We start from the raw sequence: 15,289 nt of genomic DNA on the forward strand, positions 1-15,289 counted from the left end.
CAGGCCTGGTCCCAGCCGCGTCTGTCCATGCTGGCTGTGCAGCCTCCGACAAACCTATTTCCCTGGGAATTTTATTATTATTATTATATTGAGGGAGGCCAGGAGTCTCGCTCTGTCGCCCAGGCTGGAGTGCAGTGAAGCGCGTCTGTCCCTGCAATCTCCGCCTCCCGGGTTCGCCATTCTCCTGCCTCCAGCCTCCCGAGTAGCTGGGACTACAGGCGCCACCACCACACCGGTGATTTTTGGTATTTTTTAGTAGAAGTGGGGTTTCACCTTGTTGGCCGGGCTGGTCTCGAACTCCTGACCTCGTGATCCGACGGCCTCGGCCTCCCGAAGTGCTGGGATGACAGGCGTGAGCCACCGCGCCAGGCCCTTCCCTGCTTTAAAAGGGAGAGTTGTGACTTTCCCAGGTTCCCTCCAGGAGGGCAGCGTTAGCCAGGCCGGGAGTGAAGGTCAGGCAGCAGGGTTGCGCCCGTCCTCCCCGCTCCCGGCCGCTCCTGGGGCTGGGCCTTGAACAGCCTCCCGGGGTCTTCTTTTTTAGTAACAGCTTCATCAAGCTACGACTCACATAGCAAAGGGGTCCCCCTGCACACTGCGGTTCAGGGGCCGTGAGCACCTTCACAGAGCTGGGCAGCCACCACTGTGGCTGATATTCCCAGCACCCGAAAGCAAGGCCCGTCTCTACTGTCATCCCAGCACCCCGAAAAGAGGCCGTCTCTATTGTCATCCCAGCACCCCAAAAAGAAACCCCACCCCCACTGTCACCCCAGCACCTTGAAGAGTCCCCATCCCCATTGTCATCCCAGCACCCCAAAAGGAGGCCCCGTCCCCACTGTCATCCCAGCACCCCAAAAGGAAGCCCCACCCCATTGTCATTCCAGCACCCCAAAAAGAGGCTCTGTCCCCATTTTTATCTCAACACCCTAAAAGAAGGCCCCATCCTGTCATCCCAGCTCCCCAAAAGGAGGCTCGTCCCCATCAGCCGTCGCTCCCCGTCCCCTCCCCAGCCCCGGTGCCCACGAATCCCGGTCCTATCTCTGGATGGGTCTGTGCTGAGATTTCATGGAAACCGGAACACGCCGCATGTCCTGTGGCATCTCCCTCAAGTGGCACCCGTGCGGCGGCCTGGGTCCGAGCCGGGCTCCTGCTCCGCGGGCTCGAGCTCCGGCTCGTGGGGGGCCTCGCTGCGTTTGTGGGTGCACATCTGGGCAGCTTCGTCTACGTCCGTCCGTGGGAAACTTTGCTGGGAGCCGCCTGTGCGTTTTCGTGTGGACCTACGGCTCCTTCCTCCCTCCGGATTAGACCCGTGGGGTGGAATCTTGGCCTGTGCAGTGACTGTGTTTCAGCGCCGCACTGTTTTCCTGCAGAATCTTTTAATTTCCCTACCAACACTTCCTTTCTTTCTTCCTTTCTTGGAGATGGCGTCTCGCTCTGTCACCCAGGCGGGAGTGCAGTAGCGTGATCTCGGCTCACTGCAGCCTCCGTCCCCGGGGTTCAAGCGATGCTCCTGCCTCAGCCTCCCGAGTAGCTGGGACTGCAGCCACCCGCCACCACGCCAGGCTAATTTTTTGTATCTTTAGTAGAGACGGGGTTTCACCATGTTGGCCAGGCTGGTCTCAAACCGCCGACCTCGTGATCCGCCTGCTTCGGCCTCCCAAAGTGCTGGGATGACAGGCGTGAGTCACCGCACCCGGCCTCAAACACTTTCAAACACAGTGGAGTCAGACACACAGCACGATCGTGGAGTTTACTGTGTCCAGGGTTCCTCCCGTGTCTAAGCCCAGCGTGGGTGGGCAAGGCGACTCCCCCAACACCTCCCTGTGGGCATCCCAGGTGGGGCAGGGCTCCCTCCTCGACTGTCCTCCCCTCCCTCCCTCCCTCCCTCCCCTCTCTCCCTCCTCCACCTCCCTCCTTCCCCCTCCCCCCTCCCCCTCCATTCCATCCCTCCCCCTCTTCCCTCCTTCCATTCCATCATTCCCATTCCCCCATCCTCCATCATCTTCATGTCACATCCCTCATCCTCATCTCATCCATCACATCTCTTTCATCATTTATCTTCTTATCACATCCATGCATCATTTCACATCATCATGATGTTTAATATTTCTGGCGTTATCCATCATCATCCATTCATCCATCATCATCATCGTAGCATCATCATCATCATCGACCATGCATCTGCCATCTGTCAAACCATCCATCCATCATCATCAGGTCAGGACTGGATTTATGGATGTGAGGGTGTGGCGTAAACACCGTGGCTGCCTGGGCCTGGGAGGCGCGGCACTGGGCTTTAGGAGGAATCCCTGGAACCCCTTCACAGTGGTGGCTAACGTGGCTTTTGCACCTTTTGTTTATGCAGTGTAGGAGGAGGAGTGCGTGGGAGGCTTATTCTGTTTTCCCACCCAGGGGACCCGGTGGGCGCTGCCTTGATGCCTCCCTTCTCCATCTGTAACCCAAATGCCAGAGTGGCATTTGCAGATCAAGGGCAGAAGTGCTTTGCTTTTGTTTCCTTTGGTTTATTGCAAAAAGCTTTTTGTTTGTTTTGTTTTGAGAGTCTGGCTCTGGGGCCCAGGCTGGAGTGCGGTGGCGTGATCCCGGCTCACTGCAAGGGAGGCCTGGGAACTGCTTCCAGTAATCTCGGCTCACTGCAACCTCCACGTCTCGGGTTCAAGCGATTCTTGTGTCTCAGCCACCTGAGTAGCTGGGTTCATAGACATGCACCACCACGCCCAGCTAGCTTCGTTTGTATTTTTAGTAGACTTTTTTTTTTTTTTTGAGACGGAGTGGCTCTGTCACGGGCTGGGTGCAGTGGCCGGATCTCAGCTCACTGCAAGCTCCGCCTCCCGAGTTCACGCCATCTCACGCTGGCCTCCCAGAGTAGCTTGGGACCACAGGCCTGCCACCTCGCCCGGCTAGTTTTTGTATTTTTTAGTAGAGGCGGGGTTTCACCCGGGTTAGCCAGGATGGTCTCGATCTCCTGACCCACCATTGATCCGCCCGCTTTCGGCCTCCCAAAGTGCTGGGATTACAGGCTTGGCCGTGCCTGGCCTTTAGTAGAGACTTTAATAGAAACACGGGTTTCGCGGTGTTGACCAGGCTGGTCTGGAATAGCTGACCTCAGGCAGTCTGCCCGCCTTGCCCTCCCAGAGTGCTGCGATTACAGGCAGGAGCCACTGTGCCCAGCTCGTTAATGGTTTTTTGTTTTTTAATTTTATTTTATTTGTAGACAGTTCTCTGTCGCCCAGGCTGGAGCGCAGTGGTACAATCTCACCGCAACCTCCGTCTCCCGGTTTCAAGTGATTCTCCTGCCTCCGCCTCCCAAGTAGCTGGGATCATAGGGGTCCACCACCACGTCCAGCTAATTTTTGGGGATTTTTACTAGGGATGGGGTTTCACCATGTTGGCCAGGCTGGTCTCGAACTGACCTCAAATGATCCACCTGCCTCAGCTTCCCAAAGTGCTCGGATTACAGGTAGGAGCCACTATGCCCAGCTGGGTTAATGTTTTAATAGACTTAAATTTTAGAACCATTTTCGGTCTGCAGGAGATATGTGGAGGTGGCATGGGGTCCCGGCATCCACAGGACCCCCGTGTCCCCGACCCCGGGCTCCCGGCCGCTCCCCCCTCCAGTCAGTGGGAGTCACGGCGGATGAACTCAGGGATGCGTGATCATTAACTCCTAAGGCCCACGCTTGGCTCGGATTTCCTCAGTTTCTCCTAACGTCTCTTCCTGCGCAGGGTCTCACCCAGGACCGAACCTGGCTTTTGGCCGCAGCCTCTCCTCCGTGGCCCCAGGCTCCCACTGTCTCTCAGAATTCCACAGCCTCCGGATCAGGATTTATGTAGCTTACGGATCTGGGCGCCACACCCGTCAACCATTTCATGTTCTTCTCATGATTGGACTGGAGTCGTTTTTTGGGGAGAGGCAAGTGTATTTTTAATCTTTAACTTTTTTTATTTTTTTATGTTATTTTTTAGAGACTCCTGGGCTCCAGCAATCCTCCTGAAGGATTACAGGTGTGAGCCACCGCGCCCAGCCTACTCTAACTTTTTATGGCATCATTGGCAGTGGAAGTTCCCAGATAACCAGTGAAGGGCCGGATAACTCACAAACCGGGCACGCCCCTGTTCCCGGCGCCTGCATCCAGACACAAGCCCCTGTCCCAGAGCCCCTCCCCAGCCAGGTGCCCAAGTCTGACCTCTAACCCCAGAAATGGGCCTGCTCAGTTCCTTTTTAATTTTTGTTTGACATGAAATCTCTCGCCTGTCGCTTGTGGCTGGGAAGTGCAGTGGTGACGTGATTCGCTCATTGCAACCTCGGCCTCGGAAACAGGGATTTTCATGTTGTTCTCTGTGCAGTTGATTACAGGCGCCGTTAATACACCTAGCTACATTCTTATGCTTAGTAGAGACGGGTTTCATCTATACGCCAGGCTGGTCTTGAACTGATTTCAGGGATCCGCTTCAGCCTTGAAGTCTTTCAGTGCTGGATACAGGCGCTGAGCCACCGCGCCTCTGCCTGTTTGGTTTTTTTAATTGTTTATTCATGGCTGAGCCTGGTGGCTCACGCCTGTAATCCCAGCACTTTGGGAGGCTGAGGCAGGTGGATCAGGAGGTCAGGAGCTCGAGACCATCCTGGTGAACACAGTGAAACCCCGTCTCTACTAAAAAATACGAAAAACTAGCCGGGCGAGGTGGTGGGCGCCTGTAGTCCCAGCTACTCGGGAGGCTGAGGCAGGAGAATGGCGTAAACCCGGGAGGCGGAGCTTGCAGTGAGCCAAGAACACGCCACTCACTCCAGAGCGAGACTCCATCTCAAAAAAATAAATAGATAATTAATTTAAAAAAAAGAGAAATGATAAATGTTTGGGATCCTGGCTATGTTAATATATGTATTGAAATGTCACTATGTACCCCATGAATATGTACAATTATGATGTGTTCTTTTTTTTTATTTTCTGAGATGGAGTTTTTTGCTCTTGTCGCCCAGGCTGGAGAGCAATGGCAGGATCTCAGCTCACCACAACCTCTGTCTCCCGGGTTCAAGCAATTCTCCTGCCTCAGCCTCCCGAGTGGCTGGGACTACAGGCGCACACCACCACACCTGGCTACTTTTTTTATTTTTAGTAGAGATGGGGTTTCACTATGTTGACCAGGATGGTCTCGAGCTCCTGACGTCGTGATCCACCCGCCTCGGCCTCCCAAAGTGCTGGGATTACAGGTGTGAGCCATCACTATCCTCATGTGTTCATTTTTTTTTTTTAAAGGATAAAAAAGCCGGGCGCGGTGGCTCATGCCTGTAATCCCAGCACTTTGGGAGGCCAAAGCTGATAGATCATTTGAGCCTAGGAGTTTGAGACCAGCCTGGCCAACATGGTGAAGCCCCATCTCTACTAAAAATACAAAAAAATTAAAATTAAAAATAAAAACAAAGAAAGAAAGGATAAAAAGAAAGCCGGGCCTCGGCAATGAAAGCTGCCTGGGGCAGCCCTCTCCCTCTTCCTGTTGCTAGCGTGGCTGTCCTTCGTGGACGTGAACTTATTTTACAAAAGGGCGTTCGTTCAGAGCCCGTCCTGAGCCTGCAGTTTCTGGGAATCATCGGCTCGAAGGATGCGGGACAAGTACACTTTGGGGTGGCACGTTCCGGTGCTATTATCTTGGGTGGCGTGACCTTCCGTTGTACGGCTGGACCACATTGCCTCTGTCCGCTCACTGCCCTCGAGAGACAAGTGAGCCGTTTCCACCTTCGGCTGCCGTCACCTGGGCTGCTGTGAACTTTGCAGACGTTTGTGTTTCTTTCCTGCACGGAAACTTGGACAGAGGCTCCTTGTCACGTCCCACAGTCACACGGCCCCTGCCCATGCTTAAAATAAGCTGTGTTTTTTTTGTTTTTTGTTTTGAGACAGAGTCTCTGTCACCCAGGCTGGAAGGCAACGGCGCGATCTCAGCTCACTGCAAACTCCTCCTCCCAGGTTCAAGTGATTCTCCTGCCTCAGCCTCCCAAGTAGCTGGAATTACAGGCGCCCGCCACCGCGCCTGGCAATTTTTGCATTTTTAATAGAGACAGGGTTTCACCATATTAACCAGGCTGATCTTGAACTCCCGACCTCAGGTGATCTGCCCACTTCGGCCTCTCAAAGTGCTGGGATGACAGGCGTGAGTCACCGCGCCCAGTGGAAGCTGCGATTTTTACTGTTCCTTGACATCCTCAAGGGAGACCCTGATTTAGAGGCAGGGAGGCTAGGAAGGAGGAAGCGTCCAGCCCAGTGGGGTGGACCCGTCAGAAATGCTCAGAGGTGCCCGTGAGTGGTGGCTGTAATCCCAGCACTGTAACCCCAGCACTGTAATCCCGGCACAAAGTGCCTGTAACCCCAGCACTGTAATCCCGGCACAAAGTGCCTGTAATCCCAGCACTGTAATCCCGGCACAAAGTGCCTGTAATCCCAGCACTGTAATCCCGGCACAAAGTGCCTGTAATCCCAGCACTTTGGGAGGCTGAGGTGTGCGGATCACCTGAGGTCGGGAGTTCGAGATCAACCTGGCCAACACAGAGAAACCCCATGTCTACTAAATATACCAGGTTAGCCAGGCGTGGTGGCAGGTGCCTGTAATCCCAGCTACTCGGGAGGCTGAGGCAGGAGAATCGTTAGAACCCGGGAGGCAGAGGTTGCGGTGAGCCGAGATCGTGCCACTGCACTCCAGCCTGGGTGACACAGCAGAAACTCTGTCTCAAAAAAAAAAAGAAATGCTCAGAGGCAGGGTCTGAGCTTCCTCTCCAGCCTCCCGCAGAGGTCACAGGCCGCCCCACCCCCACCCACCCCAACCACTGGGTCCTGGGGTGACTCCAGCTGGACGGAGATCAGTGGAGGCCAGGCCGGTGTTTGGCGAGCTGGAGCCACGCCCCGGGGAGAGAGCCTATCTCCGAGCCCAGATGTGCCGCCTCAGGTTCTCTGCCCTGCTGGGATCAAACCCCACCTCCCAAAACCCCGTGAGTGACTGGGGACTTAGAGACACAGGACCGGCCACCAGCAGGAGGCCGACACCCTGTGTGGGACACTTGTGCCCTGGAACCCACCTCTGTCTGTCTTTGAGACAGGGTCACCCAGGCTGCAGTGCAGGCAATCATGGCTCACTGTAGCCTCAAACTGCTGGGCTCAAGCGATCTCCCACCTCAGCCTCCTGAGTAGCTGGGACTACAGGTGTGCACCCTCACCACCTGGCTCATGTTTGTATTTTTGCAGAGATGGGGGTCTCACCTGCCTGCCAGTCTCAAAGTCCTAGGCTCAAGGGATCCTCCCGCCTGACCTGCCAAAGTGCCTGAGTTACAGGCGCGAGTCAGCCCCGCTGGCCCCTCCTGGTCTCTCCTGTAAGAGGGAACAGCCAAGGGAGCATCCTCCGGCAGGCTGGTGGGCAGAGCCTGGTCTCAGGTGGTTTGTGCACTCCAGTGTCGCCCCTGGGAGCTTGACACTGAGGATTTTAGGTTGAAGAACCACGGCGCATGCCGCAGGCCAGTACCGGCTCACGCTCATAATCCCAGCCTGTGGAACCACAGGCGCCTAGGTGATTCTAAAAACAGAAGCCAGGCTGTGTAGTGCTCACGGCCTGTAATCCTGGCACTTTGGGAGGTCGAGGTGGCGGATCACGAGGTCAGGAGGCTCGAGACCGATCCTGGCTAACACAGTGGTCCCTATCTCTACGAAACTACAAAGATTTAGTAGGCAGGCGTGGTGGCTACTGTAGTCCCAGCTACCGAGGCCGAGAGGGTGAGAATCACTTGAACCTCGGAAGGTGAGCTTGCAGTGAGCTGAGACGCGCCACTGTCCTCCAGCCTGGGTGACCAAAAAAAAAAAAAAGATACTTTTCTAAGTTATCCATGTGGTAACAACAAAGTGAGCTCATTGGTGAAGCTTGGGGAAGACCCTGCTACTCTTCCTTTTTGTAGTTTTGCTTTATTTTCACCTTTCAGACGGCCTGTCTGTTGGCTTACAGGAAAGGTCATACTCTCAGGGTCCCGTGAAGACAGGACCCATGTGTCTGCGGCCACAAAGGTTCGGGGACAAGGATGGTGGAGGCCTCAGCTCCACGTGTAGAAATGGTCACTTTTCTGGGAAAATACCAGGCTCCGAGGAGACAGGGCAGCTGCTTCTGCAAACCCTGGCAAGGCGGCTCCCTCTGCCTGCGCGTGCCCGGCTGACTGGACAGATGACCCTGCTCCCTGCTTCCGGGGTCACCGGGACTCCCAGCCCCCGCTGCCTGCCCTGAGACAGGCCGCCCCAACCCCCACGTCCACCCGTGGACCCCCCTATCATTTCCTCCATCGTCTGGAAGGTGAGGAATCCGCCATCCCAGCTCTTCCCCACAGGAGGGGCCGTTCCTGGTCAGTTCTGAGACAGAAAGGAAAATCAGATGGGGTAGGATTGCTCTCTCTGAAGGCTCCCAGAGGACCCTTCCTGCCTCTCCCAGGTTTGAGCAGCTCCAGCACCCCTGGGTTTGTGGGTTGCATCACTCTAGTCTCTGTCTCCCCATCTGTGCATCGGATCTCCCTCTTCTTTTTCTTTTCCTTTCCTTTCCTTCTTCTTCCTTCCTTCCTCTTCCTTCTTTATTTTCTTCTTTATTTCTGAGGTAGAGTGTTGCCTGTCACCCAGGCTGGAGTGCTGGCAGGCATCTTGCTTACTGCAAGCTCTGCTCCTGGTTCTACCATATTCTCCTGCTCTGCTCCCCGAGTAGTTGACTACATGCTCACCACCTCGCCTCCTACACTTTATTTTTAGTAGACGGTTTCACTTGTTAGCTTAGGATGGTCTCCATCTCCTGACCTCGTGGATCCATCTGCCCTCTGCCTCCCAGTGTTAGATTTACAGGCGGATTCACCATGCCTGGCTCTTTTTTTTTTTTTTGAGATGATTTTCACTCTGTCACCAGGCTGGAATATTAATGGTGTGTCTCAGCCTTCACTGCAACCTTCTGCTCCCAGGTCTGCTGACTTGTCTCAGCTCCTGAGTAGCTGGGATTACAGGTGCCTCACCACCACACCCGCCAATTTGTGTATTTTAGTAGAGACAGGGTTTCTCCATGTTGGCCAGGCTGGTGTCGAACTCTGACCCAGGATCCACCCGGGTCCCCAGCTTCCCAAAGCGCTGGGATTTCAGGCGAGCCCCGTGACCCGCCTTGTTTTTTCTTTCTTTTTTCTAAACAGGTTCACGTTGACAGGTTCTGGGGTCACTGTCTGGGGCGCACCGTCCCGCCCACCACACCCATCTCTGTATTTGCTGAACTGTCTCCGGCCTGGCCACGCCCACCACTCGGTCACGTGACGGTGCCTGCGGTGCCCCCGGTGTGACACCCGCACTCCACCCACCAGTCACTGGGGAAGTGTCTCAACCACCCGGAAAGTGGGTGAAATTCAAGTCACCGTCCCTCTGAAAAATGCACATGCAAAATTCAGGAAGGGGTCGCAGCAGCTCACGCTGGAAATCCCAGCACCTTGGGAGGCTGAGGCCGACCCTTGAGCCTCGTATATATTTGAGATTAGCCTGGGCAACATAGCCTCTATCTCTACTAAAAATAAAAGCTGGCTGGCGTATGGCACATCGCCTGTGGTCCCAGCTGCCCGAGGCTGAGATGGGAGGATCACTGGAGCCCGTGGAGGCCCCAGGCTGCAGTGAGCCACTGGGCCACTGCACTCCAGCTCAAGGACAGAGCAAGATTCTAAAAAAAAAAAAAAATGTGTTTTAAAAGAATGAAGGACTGCATGCAGTGGCTCACGCCTGTAATCCCAGCACTTTGGGAGTACGACGGGCAGATCACCTGAGGTCAGGAGTTCTCGAGATCAGCCTGGTCAACATGGTGAAACCTGCCCTACCATCAGCACAAAATTGCCTACATGCATGCCTGTAATCCCAGCTACTCAGGAGGCTGAGGCAGGAGATCATGAATCCGGTGAGGCTGAGGCTGCAGTGAGTCAAGATGAAGCCACCGCACTCCAGCTCAATGACAGAGCAGACTTCTGCCTCAAAATAAAATAAACCCCGAAATTTAAATTAACTGGGTATTTTTATTTGCTAAATCAGGCCCTACAGGGGGTGGTCCTGAAGACCCTCTCCTTGGGAGGTAGAAGGGGACTGGGACCTTCTTGCTTCTGGGGCCAGGACTGAGCAGAGCAGGCTCGGGGAGTTTTGGGTGGGGGTGGCGGGGGCAGGGCCGGTCCCTGGTTCTGCCTGAGGGTCAGGGAAGGCTTTCCAGGGAAGGGACCAGAAAACAGGGTCGTAAACAAAGACCAAGTTCCCAGGAGAACTGACCTCGGGCCAGATTGGGGGCTTGCCAGGGGAGGACTGGGGAGGGGGCAGGACTGGGGCCAGGCCCTGGGGTTGTTTACAACCCTGGAGGGGCTTTGAAGCCAACGGGCCCCGCTGGGCCTCATCCGCCCTCTGCGTCCTAGTCCTGCACGTAGCTTCAGACCCTCCCCTCCCCCCCATCCCCTGCCCCCATGAGGACTTTCGAAGCCTGTGACCCCCAAGCTGGGAGCTGTTTGGCGCTGGGCGGTTCTGAGGCTGTGAGTCCCCTGATCCAAAGCCATCCCCGAGAGGGGATCTCCCAGAGTGAAGCCCTCAGCCCCATCCTGGCCCTCTGCCCCCAGCCTCTGCCCCCAGCGTCTCCCCACCCTGGCTGGGCCCAGCCTTCTCCCTGGATGGGGCTTTTCTGCCCCTGCCCACTGTGTGCCAGCCCCTCGGTTACCCACGACCCACGTCACCCTATTTATTTATTTAGTTAGTTAGAGACGGAGTTTTGCTCTTGTCCCTCAGGCTTGTCCCTGCAGTGGTGCGATCTCGGCTCACTGCAACCTCCACCTCCCAGGGTCAAAGGATTCTCCTGCCTCAGCCTCTTAAGTAGCTGGGACTACAGGCACCCGTCACCATGCCTGGCTAATTTTTTGTATTTTTAGTAGAGACAGGGTTTCTCCATGTTGGTCAGGCTGGTCTCGAACTCCCGACTTCAGGTGATCTGCCCGCCTCGGCCTCCGAAAGTGCTGGGATTACAGGCGTGGGCCACGGCACCCGGCTAATTTTTGTATTTTTAGTAGAGACGGGGTTTCTCCATGTTGGTCAAGCTGGTCTCGAACTCCCAACCTCAGGTGATCCGCCCGCCTCGGCCTCCAAAAGTGCTGGGATTCCAGGCGTGAGCCACCGCACCCCATCCCCTCCCCAGCCCCCCAGCGCCCACGCGTCCCCTCCCTGTCTCTGTGGATGGGCCTGTCCTGGACATTTCATAGTCATGGGATCACACACTGTGTGTCCTTTTGTGTCTGGCGTCTCTCGCTGTGTGTGACTTCCTCAAGGTGCATCCGTGCTGTGAGCTGGGTCCGAGCTCTGCTCCTGTTCACGGCTGAGTCACGGCTGAGTCGTGTCCCATTGCGTGGAGGGACCGTGCTGTCTCCGTCCATTCATTCTTTGTTTGTTTGTTTGTGTTTGAGACAGAGTGTCCCTCTGTTGCCCAAGCTGGAGTGCAGTGGCGCGATCTCAGCTCACTGTAACCTCTGCCTCCTGGGATTACAGGCGCGTGTCATCACCCCCAGCTAATTTGTGTATTTTTAGTAGAGACGGGGTTTTACCATGTTGGCCGGGATGGTCTCAAAACTCCTGACCTCGTGATCCACCCGCCTCGGCCTCCCAAAAACAACCATTTTATTTGTGTAACTGTGTCTAAATTGTTAGAAATAAGTGCTCGGTTCGGCAAAGAGAAACCAGCGCTTATAAAATTTCTCAGCGAGACAACTTTACAGAAGGGGGCCGCCAGAGCACACGGGACACAGGACGGGGGCTTCCGTTCCTCTGTCTTTCCACCACTGGCTGGGGCTGGACGCCCACAGTCTAAGCTGATCCCGGTTGGCTAAGGCTTAAACTTTCTCCAAATAGGATAAAGGCAAGATTTGCGAGAAAAGGAGGGTGGGGGGAAGAAGGGGATTTACAGCTTATGACCTGGAAGTTGAGTTTTGTAAGAGGAACTTAATCGTCCCAACAATTTACTCCTTTTTCTGTTTTATACTTCTTCCTCTTCAAATTTATTTATTTTTCTTTTTTTCTTTTTTTTTTTTTTGAGATGGAGTCTCGCTCTGTAGCCCAGGCTAGAGTGCAGTGGTGCAATCTTGGCTCACTGCAAGCTCTGCCTCCCGGGTTCAAGCGATTTTCGTGTCTCAGCCTCCCAAGTAACTGGGATCACAGGCGCCCGCCACCAAACCCAGCTTATTTTTGTATTTTGGTAGAGACTGGGTTTCACCAGGTTGGCCAGGATGGTCTCCAACTCCTGACCGCGTGATCCGCCCGCCTCAGCCTCACAAAGTGCTGGGAAGACAGGTGTGAGCCACCGCGCCCGGCCTTCAAGTTACTTTAACAGGATTTGGCTTTGTTGTTCTTCTTGATTATCTAGGAACAAGAGCTTATCTGAGGACAGAGCAGGAGAGGTAGGGGAGGTTTTCGTGAGAGCTGCTTCTGTGACTCTTTGGGTTAACCCGCGAATACGAGGTCTGACACAGCAGCCCACAAGACAAGTCCGCCTGAACAATTGCGAGGGAGATAAAGATTGAAGTCAGCCCGGGCGCGGTGGCTCACGCCTGTCATCCCAGCACTTTGGAAGGCCCAGGCGGGTGGCTCACAAGGTCAGGAATTTGAGACCAGTCTGGCCAACCTGGTGAAACCCCGTCTCTACTAAAAATACGAAAAAATTAGCTGGGCGTGGTGGCGGGCACCTGTAATCCCAGCTACTTGGGAGGCTGAGGCCGGAGAATCTCTTGAACCCGGGAGGCGGAGGTTGCAGTGAGCCAAGATCATGCCACTGCACTCCAGCCTGGGCGACAGAACGAGACTCGGTCTCAAAAACAATAAAAATAAAGAAAAGAGAAAAAAAAGATTGAGGTTATGAGTCCCTTCCAACCACCTTTCCATCAGGCCCATCAAGGGGCCGTATATTCCAGAGTTTATGGCGAATTCATTTGCTAGGTCGGTAAAGCCCTGTCAGGCTGTTGTGATGGTCGCATCGGGGCCTGTATTATCTGGGATCAAAGTAACGAAGCGCTTTTTTTTTTTTTTTTTTTTTTTGGACTGGGGCCTCCCCCTTTTTTTCCGGGGGGGAGTGCAGTGGTGTGATCTCGGCTCACTACAACCTCCACCTCCCGGGTTCAAGCGATTCTCCTGCCTCAGCCTCCTGAGTAGCTGGGATTACAGGCGCCCGTCACCACGCCCGGCTAATTTTGTATTTTTAGTAGAGATGGGGTTTCCCCATGTTGGTCAGACTGGTTTCGAACTCCTGACTTCAGGTGATCCACCCGCCTCAGCCTCCCAAGGTGCTGGGATTCCAGGCGTGAGCCGCCGTCCGTGCCCGGCTATGATGTGCATTTAAAAGTAGCCTCTAGGGTCCCGCCAACATCGGTTCCCCAGCCGCAGAAGCAACTCCGAGCAGGATTAGAAACGGTAGCGGTGGGGACGTGAATAGAGATTTGCACAGGGTTACGTGGTTGGAGCTGGCAATTAGAGGGGGTGATTCCTTTGGCAAAGTGGATGTGGGGCTTTAGAGCGGTGCAGGAAGCCTGTGCAGAGGTGCAGCTGGGACGCTGGGTGCTGTGGAGAACATTTTCCCAAGAAGCACAGGACGGGAATGGCGGGAATGGCAGTAGTTTCTCACACAGGGCACCAGCTGAGGTATTGATTCTCACAAGAGGGCATTAGCTGCGGGGCTCTGCGCGCAGACCCTGACCCAAACGATGGATGAATAAAACGTATACTGATGGCCGGGGACGCGGTGGCTCACGCCTGAAATCCCAGCACTTTGGGAGGCCAAGGCGGGTGGATCACAAAGTCAGGAGATCAAGACCAGCCTGACCAACATGGAGAAACCCTGTCTCTACTAAAAATACAAAATTAGCCAGGCATGGTGGCGGCGACTGTAATCCCAGGTACTCTGGAGGCTGAGGCAGGAGAAATGCTTGAACCAGGAGGCAGAGGTTGCGGTGAGCCGAGATCACGCCACCGCACTCCAGCCTGGGAGACAGAGCGAGACTCCGTCAAAAAAAAAAAAAAAAAAAAAAAGGAAGAAAGAAAGAAAAAGATTAAAGCTGAGGTACCACGGTTTAAGGTAAATACCGTTGGGGCAACATTTTTGGTCAACCTGCCCAGAAGAGGGCCGTCGGGCTCCAAGGTTAGTTAATGGAGGTGAGGTAAACGGACCTAAGGGGGAAGCCTCTGTCGTCCCTCGTATTTACCGGATGAACTAAAGCTCTAAGGTAAGAACTGGCTGCTTTCAGCCTGTTCAATTATTACAAGCTATGGAACCTTTCAGCCTTCCAAAAGGTTTGTGACTATTCTTTTTCTTCTGTCGCCCAGGCTGGAGTGCAGTGGCCGGATCTCCGCTCACTGCAAGCTCCGCCTCCCAGGTTTACGCCATTCTCCTGCCTCAGCCTCCCGTGTAGCTGGGACTACAGGCGCCCACCACCTTGCCCGGCTAGTTTTTTGTATTTTTTTTAGTAGAGACAGGGTTTCACCGTGTTAGCCAGGATGGTCTCGATCTCCTGACCTCGTGATCCGCCCGTCTCGGCCTCCCAAAGTGTTGGGATTACAGGCTTGAGCCGGCAGCTGCATATTTTCTTATCTGTTTAAGTCTGTTTAAGAATTCCGTGGGCCTGGCCGGTCGTGGTGGCTCACACCTGTAATCCCAGCACTTTGGGATGCTGAGGTGGGCGGATTACGAGGTCAGGAGATCGAGACCATCTTGGCCAACATGATGAAATCCTGTCTCCACTAAAATACAAAAAATCAGCTGGGCGTGGTGGCGGGCTCCTGTAATCCCAGCTACTCAGGAGGCTGAGGCAGGAGAATGGCCTGAACCCGGGAGGTGGAGGTTGCAGTGAGCCGAGAGCACGCCACTGCACTCCAGCCTGGGCAACGGAGCAAGACTCTGTCTCAAAAAAAAAAAAAAAAAAAAGCCTCCACAGGCCCTTCATGTTTCCCTTGTTGTATGTTAAATGCTCGGGAAGTATTTTGGGTTCGCGGATCTGATTCCCGAATCCCTTTAATGATCACCTCCAAGATCGCTCGTGTCTTCTCGGTGGGTCATGTTGTCATCCCACCGAGGGTCCTCGGCCGGGAATTTACGCTCTGCTGCAAGGACATTCTGACCAGGGGGGTCTTCACGCTCCCGGACTAACACAGCGCCCTGAGAATCATGGTGTAGCTGGAATTACAGGCGCCCGCCACCACGCCAGGCTAATTTTCATATTGTTACTAGAGATGGGGTTTCA

The sequence above is a fragment of the Papio anubis genome, unplaced genomic scaffold (assembly GCF_008728515.1).
Source record: "Papio anubis isolate 15944 unplaced genomic scaffold, Panubis1.0 scaffold485, whole genome shotgun sequence".
NCBI lineage: Eukaryota > Metazoa > Chordata > Mammalia > Primates > Cercopithecidae > Papio > Papio anubis.